Source organism: Pararge aegeria, chromosome 15 (genome assembly GCF_905163445.1).
Source record: "Pararge aegeria chromosome 15, ilParAegt1.1, whole genome shotgun sequence".
Lineage (NCBI taxonomy): Eukaryota > Metazoa > Arthropoda > Insecta > Lepidoptera > Nymphalidae > Pararge > Pararge aegeria.
In genome coordinates, this window is record NC_053194.1 from 2,241,880 (window position 1) to 2,254,374 (window position 12,495).

General features: G+C 36.0%; 1 protein-coding gene across 2 annotated transcripts in view; it reads left to right on the plus strand.

Moving 5' to 3' along the window:
- LOC120629801 (max dimerization protein 1-like) overlaps nucleotides 1-12,495 on the plus strand; it is a 440,856-nt gene that overhangs the window by 210,000 nt on the left and 218,361 nt on the right. The window lies entirely within an intron of this gene.

Here is a 12,495-nt window from a genome sequence, read left to right on the forward strand (position 1 = left end):
ACCTACAAGTTACATTAAATCTGCACAATAGGTATACTTTATATTATTCTTATAATTTACTTGTACATACAGAAATCGACTGTCCCTAAGCTATGTATAAGCCTGTGTTATAGGCGAGAGATCTCCTTGTAAATATGGCTCGTTTTAACCAATTCTCATGTAAATAACGAACCATATCTCATGTAATGTACGAATCATAAGTGTCCTGCCATCTATGGGGTTACTAGTTTATCTATCTAATCTAGATATTTTTGACTTTTGACTTTGACTTTGAGACAAGCCTATTTATTTGATACCCATAGTGAGGGTGAGTGAGTTGTGAAAAAAAAGTGTTCACCATTCAAAAAATGTTCAAAAAATTAACCAATTGCGGTGGCGGCCAACTTGGATTTAAAATTTGTGGCAGTGTAATATGAAAGCGATCGCATTGCAGAGTCGTTAAATTACAGAAATACTCAGTACTGCGATTCTCAGATGGATAAGGGATAAACACTAGTTCATTATAATTAAAAGGGCGGGTAGTACGAATAAATCACTGAGTACTATAGAAAAATATTTTATTTATCGCAATGCGTTACCGTGGCGGATCATTAGTGAAAATCCCTTCAATTAAGTAAAAAAAAAATCTTTACCACATTTTCCAATATTTCGCCGGAAATCACTAATAACTCCGTGCAGTAACGATATCAAATTCCCCGAGAGACTGTGGTCATATTTGGGTGCGGGCTTAATAAAAGCTGAAGGTTTGTAATGCTTGGCAAACTAGATCTACGAGTGGGTTTAGCCTAGGAGAAATTGGAATTATTGATATTATTATTTATTTGCCGGCTCTTCTCAGTAGAATCTGCCTTCCGAACTGGTGGTAGAGTCACTACAAACAGACTAACTTGACGTTTCTAAAGTGCTTATAAACTAGGCCTACTTGAAATATATGAATTTAAAATTTGAGTTACTTAGAATTAATTCATTTATGACAAAAGCTGCTTTTGCTTGCCGGTGTAGGTTAATTATCATAACAAACTATTACCGGCCCACTACAGGGCACGGCTCTCCTCCCACAATGATAAGGGTTTAAGGTCGTAGTCCACCACGCTGGCCCAGTTCGGATTGGTGGACTTCATACACCTTTGAGAACATTATGGAGAACTCTCAGGTATGCAGGTTTCCTCACAACGTTTTCCTTCACCTTAGAAGCAAGTTATATTTTAATTGCTTAAAACTTAATGCTAAAGGTGCATGCCGGGATTCGAACTGGGTCCCCCGAAGGTAAAGTCGAAGTCCTACCCACTGGGTTATCACCGCTTTCCGCCTGTAGGTTAAAACTGTTAAAAGTTTTCACTTTCGTAACGAAAACTTTCTGCATCACTCAAGCACTTCATCAAGAATTAACACCAGTTCTCCGGATAAAATTAACGAACTCTCGTATTGAAACAATTGTAAAGGCGAAAAAAAATTGAAAATATCGTATTATTTCAGACGAGAGGACAGAAATAATTGAGTAAGGCGAGACGTAGGGACGGGTAAAGTTGGCAGGGTTATTTAGAGATCAAGCACTCTTATATTTTAGTAGTTGTTGAGTTTTTGGGACAGAACTCGTCGGGGAACGTACTACTGCCGTTTTTATTTCTGCCGCTAAGCAGCAGTTTTGCCGGTTGATAGACACATGTTGCCACATGATTGGTAGACGTCTGGGAAGTATACAACGGGTTCCCCGGACGTCCAATAATGCCGACGAGAGGGACATGCCGTGGTGGTTTTTAGTTCGGGTAAACGAGTCCCACATAACCTCTGTCCTGCCCAAAATGGCAGAGGTAGCTAGCCATAAAGCTTTTCCACCGAAAAAAAAAAAAATTTTGGCACATGACGTGTTCCTTGCATGCCTTGCGAAGTGCTGCTTCGGAAATGTCTGGGTGTTTATATGTATATTCTAAGTATTTATGTATATTATTCATAAAAATATTCATCAGTCATCGTAGTACCCATAGCACAAGCTACGCTTACTTTTGGGCTAGATGTGTGTATTGTCGTAGTATATTTTTTTATTAACTGTAGTAAAATTAAAAAACCCCTAAAAACTCGTCTTACCTATTATGCAACTATAATAAAACCGGTTATAAATAGATTTTATTCCTTTTTTCAAATACTGCAATTCGCATTTCGCAATGTAATTCTATTCGTTTTGTGTAAACAGAAACCGAAGCTCGGTTTATGATTTTCATTGGAAGCGCAAATTCATTTTTCCATTCCAGTTCTATATTTACAGGGCTTCGGGAATCACTTCGTGGAAATTCCGTTCGGATCGCGATGGCCGACCGGATACTACTTCCCTTAGGATTTTAGGTCACTGAATATCATCTGTAGGTACAATTTACGACGTTTCAGCGGTGATAGCTCATGACTCTAAAACGTGGTCGCTAACTTTGGGTCTCATAAGAAGTCTCATATAAATATAACATACACGCACACCAACACAATCATACACACACACACATACACTAAACAACACATTTTGTCATTATTGCTACCACAGAATTTATGTACGTTAATTGTTTTTTTTTCTTAATTTTTTTGTTTTTATTATTAAATTTCCTTTATTTATTTTTATTGTATTCAACATGGAAGGAAGTGAATTTCACGACATAGGGAATCCTAGAGTGGAAATCAGAGACTTTAACTGGTTTTTTTTGTTTACTTTTTATGTGTTTGTTTGAAATAAATAAATTACTTAAAACGCAACTTATGTGGAATAAAAGTTAGAGGTGTGTGCTGGGATTCGAACTCGGCCCCCCGAATGTGAAGTCGAGCTCCTACCCACTGTGTTGTCACCGCTTCACTCATATATTAATTAATCTTCCTTACTTTTGGTTAAATGAATTCCACACATTAAGATTTTTCGTAGAGTCTGTCTGTCATGTATGTTCAACCTAAACACAGCACTGATTTTGTTAAAATTAAGCGCTTGTTTAGCTAACTTACAAGCGCTTAATTTTATCAAAATCAGTGCTGTGGAACCCGGGATAACTGTTGATACCAATACTCGGAGAGTTCAAAATGCTGTGGGAAATGATAACATTCTGTCCTTTCCCCAGGGAGAAAAATGTCTCCTACCCAATCTAGTCGTGCAGTGGTATTTTTATAAAACGAAAAAAAATCGCAGTCTAGAGCTATATAATTATCGATATTAGGGCTTACATTGTCGCTAAGGAAAACGCTGTACCTATACTTAGCTACCAAGTTATATACGTAATGACTAATCATTTTAAATAGTCTAGTCTATGCAATGTTATACAAGGTCAGGGTATTGTCGTAAACAGCACGCAAACTGCATTCGCCGGCGGGACGTGGCGGAACGCACGTAGGTAATAAATTTACTGCACTAAGAAAGTGTTACTAACTGTTACTAACTCGCCCGCTCAGACTGTGTACACCCACCGGGGGCGGGTGGATATCTGTATCGGTATCTGGCGGGACGATAACAAGCCACGACCGAAGCCTTGATCTGGTCAGATTAGATCAGAAGCAAATTCTTCTATTGTCCCTGCCAGGGATCACACATTCATAAAATCCGTTCAGCCGAGGACGACGTTTCATTCTCCAAAATAGCTTTATTTGCATATCATTAAAGTTACCCTGTCAGTTCAGCGCGACGCACCCATATAAATAACAGGTGTACAGTACGTGCTGAGTCTTTGAAGTAGCCGACGCTGCTTTTTGCGATTAGTCGGTGTCTGCTTTACATCTTAGCAAAGCGTGCATACTATTCGACTTAACGAACGATACATGATCCGACTGGAGTATTTTTATTTCGAAGAACAAGAAGAGTATAAATTATATGGATAAATTAATTAGTTGAATTTAATATATTTCACTGCTGGATTTTGTTAAGGTAAATAAAAATTGAGTGGAAAAGTAGCACATAATGGTCTCCAAAAGCAGGCTCCAAGCAGGCTTTTTGCAAACTTTGCATAAAGTCGATATTACTGTATAGCCCTATAGGTGTAGCAAAGATGTTTTTTTTTCGGAATTGAAGGCCTCTGTCTCTAGGATGCAAGCTTTTGTGCTTGAGGCCAAAATTATTTACCGAACAAACAAACATACATTTGTAGGTACATCAATATGTGTATCACTCAAGACACTTTTTATCCTGAAACTCTACTTTTACTATAACTATTACTGTAAACGACTTAATAAATTTTTGGTTAAAACGTCGATTAATTTATTTATTTATACTCTTTATTTGCACACTACAAATTAAAAAAAACCAAAAGAAGATAGAAAGCACAGATAGAAGCAGTATAAAAAAGGCGGCTTTATCGCTCAGTAGCGATTTTATTTATTTATTAATACACTTTATTGGTACAACACAAAAAGAAAAAAACAGTGGACACAACAAGAAGAAACTTAAATAGTAGAATACAAAAGGCGGCCTTATCGCTTAGTAGCGATCTCTTCCAGGCAAACCTGATTGGTTAGGACGATGAATGAGGGTAGAAAAAAAAGATAAAATGAAATAAAAGCTAAATATTTCATAATAACTTGAATAAGTAATTATAATAAAACACTATTGAAGCTTTTTTGAAACAAACCTTAATTTAATATTTTGTACTAGGCTTTCATGAATCTTACACAGCAGTCTTTTGTCAGTACTAAGGAACCTGACCTTCCTGGTCGTTATTTAATTACCGCAGGAAATCCCAATTTTTACCACGCCCAAAATTGTTAGTATCAAGATCTCAAAACTATATCTTTAACCAAAGTGACAAGAGTTATATGTATGTATTGTGACGAATGGTATATCTTTAAACAAAGTAAACTATGACTAATTAAACAAAGACAGAAAATGAAGGGGGAAAAAAATAAAATAAAAAAAAACAAAAAATAGTAATAATAATAGAAAAAAAAAAGTTAACGTATGTGATAAATAAAAATTTTAATCTAAGGTCTTAATAGTTAAGATATTGTAGTAGATACCCGGTTGTAGACTCTGCACAATGTAGAAGTTGTACCTATACAAAAATAAAAAAACAACCAGAATGCAATCCACGTAGCAAATTTGACCACCTAGAACAGTCTTCGATCCCAATGTCGAAGGAAAAAAGGAAGGAACATCTAACTATATATAAATTTGTAATTAAACAATCAATCTATAAAAACATAATACCTGCCTATAGCTGACATCAGCATATATTATGCATTCCATTAATAAAGTTATAGTACCAAAGCCTAAGCGTAACATATTACATAACATTGAAATGTCCTTCAAATCTCAATCAAAATAAACATACACCACTACCAACAAAACTCGCTTGAATGGCGATTAAAAATAGCCGAGTGAGTTGTTAAACATCAACGCCCGTATCTTAAGATCGTAATTGAATAGCGTTCGAACGGATCAATTACTAGCATCGATCCGTTTACGATAACAATTAATATGTAGCGGATGCAAATAGAAAGAGTTCTTAATATGCATAGATAGCGTTCTGTAGTCTTAGTAGGTACAAGATTTGTTCGCTCGCAATCGAGGAGTAGTTTCGCATTTTGTCAAAGTAAAATGTACCTAATATAACTGGTTTTAGAGGCGCAGATCGTGTACTTCTGATTTTTGTTTTACATACGTTCTGTCAAAAGTCCGAGCTAAAGAATTGTAGGCAAATTTGAGCTTCAAAGCAATGCTAATTAGATTAATTTTACTACTATGCTCAAGTATTCCCATAATCAAAAACGATTTCTCGATTGCGAGCGTGCAAATCTTGCACTAAGACTATTGACTGTGGATTAATTGATCAATTTATCAAAGGCTACTCGAAGCGTCTATTCTAATTGGAGTGGGTAAATCTTCAGTAAACTAGCCCTTTTGTTTGTAATGGGGAATTACTCCTGGATACCACCATGCTTCGGGGAGGCGACCCCTCGTCGTTTCAACCCGTCGCCTGGTAACTGGATTGCACAAGGGTATCCTCAGTTATACGTGTTGCGTATTATAGTTTTATCTTTTCTTTTCGACGGTTGTCAGGGGTTCCTGTCAGCGGTGTGGTCCTTAAATTTGGAGAATTCCCGGATTTCATAATTAATAACCTACCAACGAAGACGTATTGCCAAGCGATTAAACGTTGCAGTGAGATGCCACGTCCAGGTTTAAAAAAAATAAAATCTCTTTTAGACTAGGAGTCAAATGAATACTAGTGGTAGTAGATACACGAATTATAAGTTTTGAATTATTTTAGTCTACTTTTAGTTCTACTTTGTTTCACAGAACTTCCAGTGAGGTATTTATATAACTTTCTATGAATTGATATTTTGATCATTTTTAATACCATCTCTCGGCCCACTACAGGACACAGGTCTTCTATCAAAATGAGAAGGGATTAGGACATAGTCCACGACGCTATGTGTGAAATGATGAGTTCATACGCCTTTTAAAACATTCTGGAAAACTGGCGTGGCTCTCAGGTTTCCTCACGATGTTCTTCTCAACCGTTTAAGCAAGAGTTTAATTTAATTGCTTAAAATGCACACAACTTCGAAAACTTACAAATGCGTGCTGAGAGTCAAAATCGGTACTTCGATAGGGAAGTTTAACCACTAGACTTTCACACCTTATGGTTGCATTTACCATAGGATAATCAGACTGGAAAAATAAATAGTAAAATGATTTACCTTCGTTTATTAATATTAAAAGTGCTATCCATATTTCAAAGTTAAAAGGCATCGTCCAATTATGTATGGAAAATCTATGTCGATCAATCAATTATTTCAGCAATCATTCATCGTGTTTAAAACCACTTACTTAACAAACTTAAAATCATGTTGAGTTGTTTATTGTTGTAGTTTATTGTGGTCGAAACATTAACCACATCGATCATAAAATTTGATAAAACCCCGACTATTTACACCCCGTTATGAAAACGTGAAAAAAAACTTGTGTGTACTTGTGTAAAAAAAACAGCAGCAGTGTTCGATAAGAACGCTAATTAGGTGGACAGATGACATCAAAAGAGTGCTGGCGCTGGAGCACGAGTCGCTGGATGTAAACGTCACAAAACCGTGAAATTTGGAACTGAATGCAAAAGACTGACGGAGCAATGGACATCCATTGGTTGAAATAATGACGATGTTGATATTTTTGAAATCCATATAATAAACGTGATAATTAATCGAGTTGCACGGTAAATGGTAGCGTCTTCAATGTCAATGTCGAGGCCACATCGAACAGCTATGTAAACAAATTCTGTTTTAAAATTGAATAAAACGGTATATGTTGCAAATCGTACGTTAGATCTGCAGTACTATGATCGTCATCTTATCCATTGCCCGTCAAATACACGGCACGAGTGTCCCCTCACAATGAAAAGGGTTAGGCCGTAGTCCTAAACGCTGAGCCAGTGTGGATTGGTGGAGAGAACATTATGGAGAACTCACAGGAAACCGGTGTTTCCTTCACCGTTGAATGAAGTGATATTTAAATATAGAACGGTTACAGGTACGTGCCGGAATCCAAACTCGGCCCCCAAAAAGTGAAGCCGAAGTCCCAATCACTAGGCTATCACCGCTTCCTCGCCGACGTTTGGAACACTAACCGCAAAATACGCAAAACAAGATTAGGTCAAAAGTGGAGGAAGATCAATTTTCGATTACTATATTTGTCAGTATGTTCATTATTTAAAACTGTTTTTTTTGTTGGTTTGCTTGTTCTTCATTCACGCCCTAATCAAGAAAACCATCAAAGAAACCATCCGAAAGATGGAAGTAACATTGGCTTCATTATATCCCAGAAAAACAAGCGTAATTGTTTTTTAACCGTAATAAACGATGGGTAAATAAGCTGGCTACAGTTTTTTTCTCAGGCGGTACATATTTTGCAGAAAGTCTCTGCATAGAAACAGGCGTTCCATGATGAACAACGATAAAAGTTATTGCGGATTATAGCAAATTTAATTGTTCATTGTTGAACACAAGTAATAAATATTTAGCATCAATTTTTATTAGTATCAGAGGTCCACTATCACAAATCGGTATCTTAATCTCAAAGTTGACTTTACCGACCAATTACTCTTAGGAAAAGGTCTATCAATCAATTATATTTACTAAAAATCGGTATCAAATTAATAATAAATTATTTGAGTCATGCTATACGTGATTATAGTAGCGTTGCTTTTCAATGTCAATCAATGTCTATGTATATGGCCACGATATAAAAAAAAACTGATAAAGTTATCTTTGACTTACGTAGGTACTTATGTTTAGAATGTATGACGTATGCATGTAAGTCGATGTCGCAGTATATGTAAATACTATTTGTTGATCTATTTCAATAAAAAAAGAGTGTGTGTACACGCGTTAGAAGTTATAACTACTTCTTTGGCGTATGGAAAAAAAATAACTAAAATGCAGTAGTGATTAACCTAAAAATATTAATATTAATCAGTGGGATTTTATTTGAATAAAAAAGGTTTTATTAACGTATTAATATTTATTTATTCACACTGTTTGTACTGTTACGAAACACGTGTTCCAAATATAAAAATACTAGAATATACAACTTGAACATAGTCTTCATGCTACCTAGAATTAACATTACGATAGAATTCAGGTAAAAATTCACTCTCATCATTTTTCTCCATCGCGCCGAAAGAAATATAACTTCAAAAATTTGCCTTGGCTTGACTTTATAAAAAATAAGTAAATGTGCTTCAGGGTTTAGGATTGCATCCCAAGAAAACCTGACTGATGTGGTCTGTAAATACTGTCTTTATAACCTTTTATTAGTTTGAAGTCAACCAATTCGTTAACTATTTAGTATTTACAACGGTTGGTTTTCCAAATAAAGAAAAATTAAATAACATTGCTATGAAAAAAGATTAAACTAATAAACAATCGAGTTGTGTGACAATAGTAGTAGCTTCTCAAAGTCAATGTCGAGGCCACTACACACATCTGTGCAAACGAGTGACATTTAAAAAGAACTTTAATTAATTTCTCTTTGAGTCACGTATGCTTAGAATGTATGACAAGTGACCTTTGCCTTGGCGCGATGAATAATATTTTCTTTTTTGTGTAGATATATTATTTTTCTACTTTACTAGCTGTTGCGCACGTTCTTCTTCTGCGTTCTGTTTATCAGGGTCAGGGATCGGAACCGGTTTCAATTTACTGGAAAATTATGGTTAATAACCGGTTTATTTTAATGTTCTGCATTTTACCGGTTAAATATATACCCCCTAAATAAAATTAACTGTGTAAAAGAGTGGCTACTGACAAAATCATATGCTGAAACTGAAATTCTTCTGGAAGTCTTAGGATCGAATTAATATGTAAAACTCTAACTCACATATACACACACACACACAACCACACACACGCACATACAAACACACACATACACCTGCAAAACAAATTTATATATGTATATATAACTTAATATAATAACTATCTTGTATAAGCAAACATATACGCGACCACAATTACCTATGCGACGCAAACTCACATACGCACAATCATACACTCAATCATCGAAACAACAATTTAAGGAGAGCACTGTCGCCTGTAATACAGGTTTTTACCTAAATCAGGGACAGTAGATTTTAAATGGCACCATTACATACATTTATTACATACAAAAAAAAAAAAAAAAAAATGACTGAACGAACCGAAATGCTCGGTTTTAATTGATGGAACGTTTTATATTCGCGTAACCACTTCGCCCAACACCCGCAGAAACAGCAGGGGTGGTTAAAACTGTTCTGATCTGCAGTCACCACAATGCACGTAGACATACTTAGCCGCGCACAATTTCCGATCAGTAAATTTAGTCCGCCTGGTGGTCGATAAGCGTACTGTTAGCTTTTTGTGACAGAGCTTGTCCGAGAGAGTACTTTCACTATGCTTATTTCTGCGGCTAAGCAGCATTGTTGCAATGCTGTGTCTGAAGGGCGTGGTTTTGGGTGTAATTACAGGCTCGTAAGGCTTAGCACCTACTCCTCAAATTGATGGGTACAGATGTTACAAGACTTGCTCCTTGCATGCGCTGTGAAGTGTATATAGGCGCATGTATATAGCTCTGTATATAGGTGATGGTTTTTCTACATGGACATCCGCTTGTTCCGTTCATTATTACTATAAAAAATGTATAATGTTTTCTATCTCACTCTGTCCTAGACGTTTATGTGTTTGTTTCTTTATCTAGATATTATTCGGTTTCCTTGGTAACTTAAATAGGAAAAATAATTTTCTCGACTCGTGCTGAGTATGGATGAAGCTGAAAATAAAACTTATGTGTTTGTAAATAATGTGCAGGTTTTCGAAGTTATACTTCTTTTGGCGCATTAGGGAAAAACGATGAGAGTACATTTTTACGATGCGCATGCACACCGTTACATAAATCCGACACCCTGAAGTTAGCTATAAGGTGTGTAAACTTTCAATTGTCAAAGTCTGCAGGCTCATTCCGGGGATTTAGTTTATTAAATTGTACAAAAGTCTCAAATTTTAATGTTGAGTGAAAGATGGTTGTCCGATAATAGGCCAAAAAAAAAGTAGTAAGTTTTTAAATGTCCATTTCTTTAGTTATGTAGAAATATTTATTTGTGATATTTAAATAAACTTTATTGAACTTAAACTGTACTTAATAAATACCATTTTCTATTGTTAGTGTCGTTTTCTCTACAGACGTAGAATAAGGCAAAAGATAAAATTTTTGAACAAATTTTTATTTTGTTACGCCAAAGAAGGGTAATTTTAGCGCTTTTACATAAGAACACGCACCTTTTTTTTTTCGGTTTCTAAAGCAGTTAAAATTATGTTTCGTTCCAAGATAAGGTCCCCGCGAATCAAACTTGCACGTGGTCGGTTTTTTGTCTTAAAATGGGTCTTTTGTTTAGAAAATAAAGACGGATTGGTTACAAAGGGGCAAAACGGCCTTGACTACATGCATAAGAAAGCAATAAATAATGGAGATTTATTCAATACTCCAATATCATTATATCGTTGCAGCCACGCGACAGTCGGTGTAGGGTTGCCACCACAACTAAGTACTGAATAATATTCTTTAAACGCGTTGGTAGATTGGTAGAGGCTATAGGTTAATCACCATTGATGATGATGACGGTGAAGAAAAACAACGTTCTCGCATTTTTTTTCTCTGTGGTTTTCTCATCATACCATAGAGAAAAATAATGCGAGAACGTCCAGTAATTGAGGAAAACGTTGCAGATCTGATTGGATCAGTCTATCTTGCGAAAATTATAGCATAGCACTCATGTTAAGTTTAATGTCATGTCATGTTAAGTTTAATGTCATGTCATAAGTAAGAAACAAAAAATATCGTAAATTCAACCCCACTTTAAGGTAACATAATCTATTCCATCACGACGTATCAGAAGCGTATTGTTCGAACGTCCGGACTTTATTATAAACTAGCTTCTGCCCGCGACTTCGTCGGCGTTGACTTCAAAATTGGGTCTAAAGCTTCGCTCGTTATCGCTTCGCTAGTATAATTTTTAATCTTACCACGGGAACTATTATAGAGATCGGGGTAGAAAGTTCATGTCCTTTTCCGTAGCATAGGTGACAAAGCTGTCTGCCCGCGGCTTAGCTCGTAAATAATTTTAAATTTTCCCTCGGTAACTACTTAAGGCAACGGGATAAATGTGTATGTTCTTTTTCATGTCAAAGGCTACGTGCTTGCAAAATTTCATCCAAATCAGTTCAGCCGTTTTTGCGTGATTGAATAACAAAAATAATTATTTAAATTTGTTATAATTTGTCGGAGTTATAGTGTAAAATCGTCAAACACTCACCCCCTCTCCCAATGGAACCGAGCTTAATGTCGGGATAAAAAGTATCCTATATTACTTCTAACACTTCCAAGAATATGTGTACAAAGTTTCATGAGGATCGGTTTAGTAGTTTTTGCGTGAAAGCGTAACAAACAAACTTACATTGACATTTGTAATATTAGAAAGTAAGTAAGTATAGGAATAGGGATAAGGAAGTTAGTTTGTAGTTATTATTAATAAGTTTACATTAAGTTAAACCCTCGAACAACGAGCCAGTTCAGTTTGCCACTAGACAGTGGCAACCCTTGTTGAATATAGCGATTACGTCACGCGACCTTGGCTCCGCGCGACCGGATTGAGATCGCCACTAGATGTTGTTCAAACCGAAAATAGAGGCTGTTACCGAAAATGCAGCTAAGAGAGAACACGTGTTTCGTGGCTTTCGTTGAACCAATCCAGTGGAAGTAGACCTTTTTTGGAGAGAACTCGTTGGGGGAAGTACAAGAAGCATTTTTTTTTTAATAAATAAACTACGACAATACACACATCGCCATCTAGCCCCAAAGTAAGCGTAGCTTGTGTTATGGGTACTAAGTTGACTGATGAATATTTTTATGATTTTTTTTTATTTATACTTAAAATATACATATAAACACCCAGACACTGAAAAACATTAATGTTCATCACACAAACACTTTCCAGTTGTGGGAATCGAACCCAC